At 37.6% G+C, this 11,207-nt stretch overlaps 1 protein-coding gene and 1 pseudogene across 13 annotated transcripts in view; one reads left to right on the top strand and one right to left on the bottom strand.

Annotated features, from left to right (window-relative positions):
* LOC116537299 overlaps positions 1 to 2,334 on the top strand; it is a 46,388-nt pseudogene extending 44,054 nt beyond the window's left edge.
* SLC4A4 (solute carrier family 4 member 4) overlaps positions 1 to 11,207 on the bottom strand; it is a 499,211-nt gene that overhangs the window by 142,747 nt on the left and 345,257 nt on the right. The window lies entirely within an intron of this gene.

Raw genomic sequence — 11,207 nt, 5'->3', positions numbered from 1 at the left:
CCTGGGTTCAGGCAATTCTCCTGCCTCAGCCTCCCGAGTAGCTGGGATTACAGGCACGCGCCACCACGCCCAGCTAATTTTTGTATTTTTAGTAGAGACGGGGTTTCACCATGTTGACCAGGATGGTCTCGATCTCTTGACCTCGTGATCCACCCGCCTCGGCCTCCCAAACTGCTGGAATTACAGGCGTGAGCCACCGCGCCTGGCCCTACAATATGTTTTTTTAATTGTACTTTAGGTTCTGGGGTACATGTGCAGATCATGCAGGGTTGTTGCACAGGTACTTAAATGGCAAGGTGGTTTGCTGCCTCCATCTCCCTCACATATATGTGGCATTTCTCCCCATGTTATCCCTCCCCAACATCCCACCCCCTGCTGTCCCTCCCCTAGCCATCCCCCCACAACAGACACTAGTGTGTGATGCTCCCCTCTCTGTGTCCATTGTTCTCATTGTTCAACACCTGCCTATGAGTGAGAATATGTGGTGTTTGATTTTCTGTTCTTGTGTCAGTTTGCTGAGTTGATGGTTTCCAGATTCATTCATGTCCCTGTGAAGGACACAAACTCATCGTTTTTTATGGCTGCATAGTATTCCATGATGTATATATCTATCATTGATGGGCATTTGGGTTGGTTCCAGGTCTTTGCTATACAGTACTCTTTTAAAAGTTCCCTAGACTTTTCACCATGACTTTCTCACAGCAACCTTGTAGTTAGGACAAGTCTTATTATCACATTGTAATAATAACTTTTTAAAAGAAGCTCACAAAGTCCAAGTGTGGAGTGGAGATTAAACTCTCATCTCTTTCTCTTTGCATCTATCATATTTAGTTCCAGCATGCTGAGCACCATGACAAAAATAGTTGCAAAGGTACAGCACTCTCTAAGCAACAAAATATGGCACTTTGAAAAGCAAAGCTAAAATTACTTTTTGCTTTCATGATCACAGTCCATTTTTTCAGAACTGTCTTAATGATATAAAAACTACCACATATTTGTAAAACCAAAAATAGCATATTAAGGGGCCAGGTTTCTGTGAGCTCTGCATGAGATGGGAGAGACCTCGTGCAGCTGCAGTAGCACAGGGCGAGGAGCCTTCAAACTGTCAAAGATTCTTCTGTACCTCAAGGAGATTTCTGGCACTGCTTTCCTCCATCTGCCTCTTGCATGAGCTACCGACCATGAGCTGGGCTGTGGGAGTCCTGCCCACCAGCGAGAGAATAGGTGCTGCAAGGCTCATTTCCTTCACGGGTGGGGCTAGGTCCGTGTCCCCACCAGGCCACATGCATCCCACTCAGGGGCGGCTGACTCTTCACTCCCATTTCCAAGATGGTGGCTGTCAAGCGTGAACTTGCCAAGAATTTCACTTTGGAGGAGGCCTCTCACCCCAATAAGATCTCCATTATAGGAACTGGATCAGTTGGCATGGCCTGTGCTCTCAGCATCTTATTAAAACGTTTGGGTGATGAACTTGCCTTTATGGATATTGACAAAGGCAAATTGAAGGGTGAGACAATGGATTTTCAACATGTCAGCCCTTTCATAAAAATGCCATTGTTTCCAGCAAAGACCACAGGGTCACTGCAAAGTCCAGCTTAGTCATTATTACAGCAGGTGAACGTCCAGCAAAAGAAGAAATACACCTTGATACAGTCCAGTGAAATGTGTCCATTTTTAAATTAATGATTTACAGTACTACCCAATACAATCCCCACCACAAACTGATAGTAGTTTCTAATCCAGTGGCTATTTTAACTTAAGTATCCTGGAAATTGAGTGCATTTCCCAAAAACCATGTTATTGGAAATGACTGTAATCCAGACATTGCCCGTTTCCGTTTCTGCCTTGGGCAAAGGCTTGATACCCACTCTGAAAGCTGTCATAGGTGGATCCTTGAACAGCATGGGGACTCAAGTGCTCCTGTGTGGAGTGGAGTGAATAATGCTGGCGTCCCTCTTGAGGATCTGAACTCAGATAGAGGAACTCATAAAGACCCTGAACAGTGGGGAAAAGTCCACAAAGAAGAAGTGGGGAAAAGTCCACTGTGGCTATGAGACAGTTAAAATGAAAGGTCGCACTACTTGGGACATTGGCCTACCTGTAGCTGATTTAACAGAAAGTATTTTGAAGAATCATAAGAGAGTGCATCCAGTTCCCACCATAATTAAGGGCTTTTATGAAATAAATGAAGAAGTATTCTTCAGCATTCCTTGTATCCTGGGACAGCATAGCATTACAGATCTTATAAAGATAAAGCTGTCCTCTGAAGAGGAGACCCAGTTGAAAAAGAGTGCTGGAAGACTCTGGGAAAATTAAAAGGAGCTCAAGCTTTAAAGTTGTTTAAAGCTACCAGTCTGAGGATTTTTGTTACTGTTTTTTGGTAATAATCATTTTATTTTTTAAATTATTGTATTATTTTAGTTTTATACATTTCCCTGAGAAAAATTTCAAAAGTAGCTGCAAAATAGAGTACGTAATAACAAATTCCTGTTTATCAACTACTCAACTTTATCAGATTTTACCCTTATGTCATGTTTGTTTCCATCTTTATTTTTAAAGAAAAATCCCACAATTGCAGTTGAGTATATCCCAACTCCACTTCCTTCACTTTTCCCCGAGGGTTCTGAAACCAGTGTTTATTCTTCTCATGTAAAATTTATTATACATGTGTATGGGCATACAAGTGATATAGTATTGTTTCTCAGGCATTTAAGCTTTTTATAAATAGTATCATACTCAATGTATCATTTACCTTGTGTTTTTTAATTCAACATCATGCTTTTGAGAGAAATCCACATTGATAAAAGTAGCTGTACTACATTCATTTGAAGGGCTGCATACTACTTCATTATATAAAAATATCACAATTTATACATCCTACTATTAGGCAGTTATAAATATTTCTGCAGTGTTGCAATACACATAACATTTTCCTTATGATATCAATATTTGAGCTTATTTAATATATATACCTAAACATATAATTCCTGAGTCTTAGAGAAGTTCCTCCTGGCTCCCAACTAAAGACTTCATGACTAAAACACCAAAAGCAATGGCAACAAAAGCCAAAATTGATCAATGAGATTTAATTAAACTAAGCAGCTTCTGCACAGCAAAAGAAACTATCATCAGCGTGAACAGGCAACCTACATAATGGGAGAAAATTTTTGCGATCTATCCATCTGACAAAGGGCTAATATCCAGAATCTACAAGGAACTTAAATTTACAGATTTTTTTTTAATGGGAGATACGACAGCACTTTTGGAATGTAAGTGAGAATGGTCTAGTAGAGACAGATTAATGCTGCAAGATAGATAGGGGATAAATGCAGAAGCAGTTTAAGCATCTTTAAACTATTGAAAAGAGACAATATTCACATCACAGGTAGAAAAGTTAGCTTTAGATAGGAACACAGAGAGTTTATCAGTCCTAACCAGGGAAAGCAGACTAGATGGGTACTAACGGGGGTACCCACTGGGAGATTGGGGGATTTGGTGGGATGACAATGCAGGCTTCTTAGGATTTATGTTTGCAGTGAAACACTAGTGCTCTAATGCTGAAGAGGAAGAATTTCTGTGGCGTTTTGAGAAAAGGCACAACATGGTTTTCTCGGAGAATGAAGGCTGCTTAACACAGTCACTTTGAAAGTTTATAGGTGTTATTCTGCAGTACAACTTAAGGAAAATTTTTCAACAGTTGTGGAAAAATGGAGATAAGAATTTTGGAAGACGATTCAAAAGACACAGACTTCTGATACATACTTATCCAATATAAATGTCCCTCCCCACAAATCAAAAGAACCAGAGAACTTAATATTTTCTACAATGGATTGTTGTGAAGATGGAGGTGGCAGGCATGATCCCATTTCCCCATTAATAAAAAGGCTATGCCAACATTTTCAACTTCCATTTCAGAGTTCTTAATCAGGGAAAATAAGTGGCATAAGAAATAATCCCTAAGCTCCATCACTCTCTGTAGGATTTCTATAGATTTTTTTTTAATTTGATACTTCATATAAGAAGAAAGCTGTGAGGCAAAAAATCAAGGGACTTAGGGCTAAGAACTTAGTGCAAACCAAGAAAAAGAAAAAGAAAAAAAAAAGAGCAAAGACAAGGTATATATATCTTACATGCTACAAACAAAACCATTTCTAAGCAGTAGGGGATTTTCCAAAGTTTCTCCCATTAATCCTTCAAGAAATGCTAATATTTAAAAAATTTCTTTTTACGTCTTACAGATATGAAAAGAATAGACATGCGAAGGGTCTAAAAAAAACATCAAGTTGCCAAAATTGTTATTGTTACCTAAGGAAGTTGCAATTATAAATTGTCCCCTATAACACAGAGCGGAGTATGGAATATGGCCAAGTGGCCCAAACCCATACAAAATAACATTTCTAGAATAATCTTCTTCAAACTCTCTCCAGAGAGAGTTCCCATTATTAACACAGAACACAAAGCTCTCTAATAATCTGATTTTACTTCCCATTTTCTCCAGCAGACTCCTTGCTCCAGTTAGGCAGGTGATCTGACCATAATCCTCTTCTGTTTTATATACTTACACTCCTACACTTCTTATCAAAAATTGCCTTTTCCTCACGTATGCCTTTTCTAAACAGCCTTTAGATATCAGCACAAGATTTTCTACCATCTCAGTCCAATTCCTTGGTAACTTCATAAGTGCTCATTTCTGAATCACATTTTTGCCAAAGTGTCTTTTCCCCAAGTTTCACAAGGGTAAGAGCAGTTTATTCTCCATTGTACCAAACAATTGCTTTGCACATAATTCAGCTATAATAAATACTGTAAAGGAATGGACTCTGTAGCACTAAAAATCAGACCAGAAGACCATAAAATGCCCAAAAGAGAGAGGATTTTAAGGTTCAATCTAGAACCTACTGACTGGATTTGTCACAGCAACTACCTAACTCATAACACATGCAGATTATCCCACAGTTGATTATATTCTTCCATGAATCATTTTACCAGTTCTGCAATCACTATACCCATACTCAAAATTGAGGAATATACATTTTAAGGCAATAGCTAAGAGAAATCAATAGCAATTCTAAAAAATATGTGGTCCCTGAAGTACCCCTAGAACTCAGTCTTTGGTTGGCTCTTTTCTATCTAACACACTTTACCTGGGTGATCTCATCAAGTCTCATGCCTTAGATACCATCGATATACTGACGTCACACATTTATATCTTCAGCTGGGACCTCTTTCCTGAATTCCTAGACCTATAACATCTCCACCTGGATTTCTAATATGCATTTCAAACTTCACATGTCCAAACTGAGCCCTTTCGCTAGCCCACCCCACCCCCAACCAGCTCTTCCTGCAGTCTTCCTTGTCTGATTAACGGCAAATCCATTTTCGCACTGCTCAAGCCACACACCTTGCTATCATATTCACCTCTTCTCTTTCTCTCAGACTCCCATATCCATTCCATCAGCAAATCCTGTTGGATTTACATTCAAAAATATATCCAGAATCTGACCATTGTTCACCACTTTCATTGTTAAAAATAATGAAACACGCTTCTTCATGTTATACTTATCCCTCTCCTGGATGATGGCCTTGGCCTCTTGGCTGGATTATCTGTTGCTGCCCTTGCCCCAAGTCTATTCAACAAAGCTGGCAGAGCAGGCAAATTAGGAATTCGATCATGCCACTCCTGTGGCCAAAACCCTCTATGAGCTTCCATTCCAGTAAGAATGAAGCTAAGGTCTTCAAGACAGCCACAAACCACAGCATTACCTTGTTGCCCATCAGCTCCCTGACCTTGCTTCATACTACTTTCCCACTGAACAGATGCTTTGCACATAATTCAGCTGTAATAAATATTATGAAGGAATGGATTCTGTAGCACTAAAAATCAGACCAGAAGACTATAAAATGCCCTCAAAAGTTAGGATTTGAAAGGTTAAATCTGAAACCGACTGCCCGCACTCTACCCTCCATGTCCTCCATCGTATACTTCAAGCCCCCACTCTATTCCCTCTATGTCCTCCTTCAGATACACCAAGCACACTTACCCTTCACACCTGCTGTGTCCTCTGAATGGGATGTATGCAGGGCTCCCTCCTTCACTTCCTTCCAATACTTAATTAACTTACCTTCTCATCAGAGAGGCTTTCCCTGGACACACTAAAATTTTAACTCCCTTCTCCCCACAGAAGAGTACTTCTTACTCTTCTGCTTTGTTTTATCTACCTTGTACTTACTGCAATCAAACATACTGTTTTCCTTATCATCTATATTCATTTTTGTTGGAATGTTTTCTTTTTATTACACTGCAATGTAAGCCCCCTGAAGGCAGAAATATCCATTTGTTTTGTTCAGTGTTATATCCCTAGTGTTTGAAGAGTGCCTGAGGAGCTGAGGAGAAAGGTTCATGAATATTTGTTGAATGATGAGTGTTGGTTATTATTTCTGCTCTTCTCAACAATCCTACCTATATCTTCTCTTAAAGAAGTAGGTTCTACGCGTCCCAACAAGGCCACATACGTGGACAAAAGACCTACATATAGCCAATCTTAGTAAACTCCTCTCCTGACAAGAATCATTGGTCTACAGGATAGAATCAATTACAGAGAACCAAACCTTTGGGAAAAATCAATATTTAGAAGTGTAGAAATCAACACGTTCCCTTTCAGCTGAGGTTGTTCCCTATCGTGTTGAAAGGGCATAGGACTGTCCACACCAGGAAAGAGTGAGGTCAGCACCCAAAATGAAACCATCAGAATCAAGAGGAAAATGGATGAAGAGGAAGGCTCTTGAGTCCCCAGTCTCAGTCAGTGACATCCTGCAGCTTGTCTGTTCTATGAACGCACCAAGAATTCTTCCCAGTTACATAAGTCACTAAATCCCCTTTTGGGCTTCAATTAATTTTAGGTACATTTCTGTCTACTGTAGAGCCCAGATACAAAAGTGTGTTTGTCAGCCAAATGTGAGGAACAGCAGGTTAAATAAAATTAAACAATTTTCTATACTACAGATTTTTTGGAAACTTTAGTATACCTAGGAATGCTTTATCTCCCACTGGCAAATAGATAAGGCACCTTATGATATGGAATCAGATTAGCAAATTCTGCTTTGGACAGAAATTTTCTCATCTTCCATCTAATCCTACTCTCAACTATACTTAATTGTCTTCAGACTATATGGGTGCCTACAATGTTCAAAGCCTGGTAATGAGAAGACACTAGAGAACAGACACCCTGTAATGCTGCAATTAAAAAAAGAAACATAAATATATGAAAAGTACACTGTGCAATGGGAGGTTACAAAACACACCAATCACACCTAGTAACAGAGTTCAAAGAGGGTTCTTCCCTAAGTCAAGTTTAAAACTATCCCATAATTTTGGCTCCTCAAACACTGATTCACATATGTTATCTTTTCCAAGTAACCCAATAACATCTGATAAAGGAAAAAAGTAATGGCTAAAGTATGAAAACCAATTCTAGGCTTATACAATAAACTGTAAACTGTAATAAAATACTAGAAAAAAATGTAAAGATTAACCAAAAGGTAAATAACACCAGGAAACATAAAAAAATAATAAAACAAAAATAGAATATATGACTTTCATGTCAGGTTGAAATCACTCAATAAATGAATCCGGATTGAATTTCAAAGATAAAGTTGAACATTCCTTTCTTACAGATCGTAAGCTGCTTCTTAAAATAACCAGTCTGGATTTTATGCAGGGCCAGCTACAAGAACACACAGAGTAAAAAACAAAAATTTCTTTAGCCAACCTAGGCTTCAGAGAAGTGAATTTCAAATAGCTGCCTTGTGGAACTATATTTATTAAAAAATACTTTGACTAATTCACTGATTTTGTGACATTTTTGTGTTTACCAAGCTATTAACACCAGCTCTGTGAATCGAGATATTACATTCTAGGTTCCTTTCACACTTGCCTATATACTTTCTTCCAGAGTAAAGTCATGCTATAGTTACTCAGAAGTACACATTTTACCTTCTGCTATAAATGTTTTATCTTATAAATTTTTTAACCTTTCCTACTTTCTGAGTGGTTTTCTAACAACAACCCAGTTATCACAGTATTAGCATAAGAGGTCGTTTAACTTGGGATGACAGTTGTATGTGATGATAGAAAAGTTACTCAAACACAAGTAATGTGCATCATATATAGCTATTTTTAAAGGTTAGTCTTTCACACTCCACTCAGGTCTTAGATTCTTCTGTCTTCTTTGAAAGCAGTTAGCATAATTTAGGTTTTCTATATGGGTGGGATAATCATATGATTAATATTATATACTCCAAGTTGAATGATAAAGAAAAATAAATGAATGAAAATTTAAAAAAATATTATGTAAGCCTAGCTTTCTCATCATCACTCTCAGTCCTGAAGCATCGCCTGGAGGTCCAGGATGTGATAGTATTACTCAGTCACCAGGCGGGCATTTAAACTCTACCTCTTTTTTCTCTGCCATTTTTCTGCATGTGTTAAAATAAGAGCACCAATAATAAAGTGTTATTTATAACCAGGAATACTCACGATTTTTCCTTTAAATCTGATTTACTAGAATGTTATCCTGTAGGCTCTTCAATGTCCTTGCTATAAATGATATTTTAACATCATCTAAACTTGAGTGTATTTTCTCATTCTTTTTACAAAGCTTACACCCACTGCCCCATTCTATACATATTTTCCCCTCCATGAGAATGACTTTAATCTTCAAATCTGTACCTGTTTTCTATTCACCCTGACTTATGTCAACATGCTAACATTCATCTGTTTTCCTGGGCAAAGATCTTCCTTCTGGCATTCTTACTGTTCTTTCCTCCTTTCATTTCTTCTTCATAGCTTATTTTCTCTTCTTTCTGCTAATTTTTCCCTGCCCTCACCCTTCCATCATCTTTGGGTATTTTCAGCTCTTATTCTTTCTCAAACAAACTCACATGGTAAGGTCAAAATCATTTTAGGTCACCCAATTCCATATCCTTCCATTGCAAAAGATACTCTGTCAGTGGTAAAGTAAGATCACCGTATCTACTGGTTGGCCCCTAACAGTCCCAGTTTACCCTACTGTCCCGGCATAGTGACTAGTAAAACCTCCTTTCATTCTCAAAAATGTCTTGGTCTAAAAGAAAAATTATTATGGTCACCCTGCATTTTAATCTCACTGAGACTGGCTTTTAGGCCAAATAATAGTGTTAGAAAACAATTACATACTGTAGAACCTTAAGATTCAAGAAACTCAAAAGTGTAAGGGAGAGCCCAGGTCTAACAGCATCTTAGTAGGTCACTTATGCTCTCTGAGTATGAATTTATTCATTTGCCATATGCAAACAACAATATTAACTGTTAAGGTAGGGGAAAAGTGTTCTCTCACCTTACCAGGTCTCTGCCTCTGCCTATTTATTCCTCTTCTCTGTACCTCAGGGAAAGTGGCCAATCTGATGAATTAGAGTTCAATGGGACTTTCTTTCTAATGGGAAGATTAGAGTACCTTGAAGACAGGAGGCAAGTTGACTTCTTTCTCTTACAGTAAGACAACTAAACAGAAAAAAAAGAGACTTGACATCATCCATGTTGCTGGTTACATAAGTTGACTCGGAGTCTGCTTCATAGGCTCAACTATATTTCTCTAACATGGTGGATGTCTCTGAGACTGTGAATCCCAAGATTTAGGTTCTGTGTGGATGGTTGTGAGCCTATATACTTGGTGAACTACATTAAGACTGAAATTCAGCTTCTAATCAGCTTAATTCCAGGCTGATATTAAGGTGACCTGCCTCTAACCCAAATGCTAGCTAAAAACAAAAGATATCATCTCTGAATGAAGATAATATCATCTAAAGTATAAAAATTATCTCTACTATGGATATTTTATATCTGACATTTAATCAGAAGTTGTTAGATATAACAGAAGACAAGATCAATTGACTGAAATCCCAAGGCGGGGAAAAGCAGAAATTAGAAATAAGAAAGGAGTGTTATATACTGTGGTTATAAGACACAGGCTTTGAAATAACTTACTACTTTTTAAATATTGATTTCAAGATGGGAATTTCAATGGAATCTATTTATAAAACAAAATAGTTGTCCTAGAGATTAAAACGTGTATCATTCACTTGTTAAAGTCAGTATTATTCCTAATATCAACATATGACATATCAAAACTTGAGGAATGCAGCTAAAAATGTGCATTCAGTAAAATTTATGCCCTTAACTGTCAATGCTACAAAAAGAAAAGCTAAAGTCTAACGATCTAAATATATTACCTCAAAAAATAAGAAAACAGCAAATTAAATTCAAAGAAAGCAGAAGGAAAAAAATAATAAAAATTAGAGAAGAAATTAATGGATTTAAAAACAAATATATAACACTGCTCATGTTGTTTCATAACTTGAGTGACAATTATATAGGTGTATTCACATTGTGAAAAATCATCAAGTAGACATGATTTGTGCATCTATTTATGCGCACCCATATGTGTGTTTTACTTTAATAAAACATACTACAATAAATTTCTTAATAAACTGTTATTTCACTGCAAATATGGCATATATGTAGCATTCAATTGGCAGAAAATCCTTAAATGAAATAAAATACAGTGAAAAACTAAAACCATATTTCATAGCCGTAACTTATATATTAAAGATTTTTATAAAGATTAGAAGTTATATGACTGTGCACACCATACCCAAGCTATGTCCAAGGAGATATATTCCTGCCTTTAACTCCAATGGTAATCAAATCCTAATATTCCACTACTCTAGATAAATAAAATGTAACCTTAGCAATTATATTTTTCTTAGGTTAAAATTAGACTTTAACAAGGGCTGGAATGAAGAAATAGGCCATAAAAAGCATCCATGTGAAAATTTATCACTGGGCAGTTCTGAAATGGGTTTCACCTACCAAGAACTATATGTATCTATGTGGAGCACACAGTCTCAAACTCTGAGAATCTGAAAGCATGCTGGCTAGAGACCAGTACATTGCCTACAATTGGTCTCTTTGGTTAATCAAAGGTTGTTCCTATCTTCAACCTCCCCACACCTTCAAAGCCCTCTTATTCCATACATGGGGAAATAGAGGGCTTATCTGACCTTCTCAAATTCTAAGACAACTATCCTACACCAGTTTGGCTTCAAGTATCAAGCGTAAGCTAAGAATTCTAAGCCCCACAGTCATCTAAATGAACCCCTCCCTCTCAGCC

Source organism: Sapajus apella, unplaced genomic scaffold, assembly GCF_009761245.1.
Source record: "Sapajus apella isolate SASKATOON/1434 unplaced genomic scaffold, GSC_monkey_1.0 scaffold108, whole genome shotgun sequence".
Classification (NCBI taxonomy): Eukaryota; Metazoa; Chordata; class Mammalia; order Primates; family Cebidae; genus Sapajus; species Sapajus apella.
The sequence above is the reverse complement of the archived record's forward strand: the minus strand, read 5'-3'. Positions and strand labels throughout refer to the sequence as shown.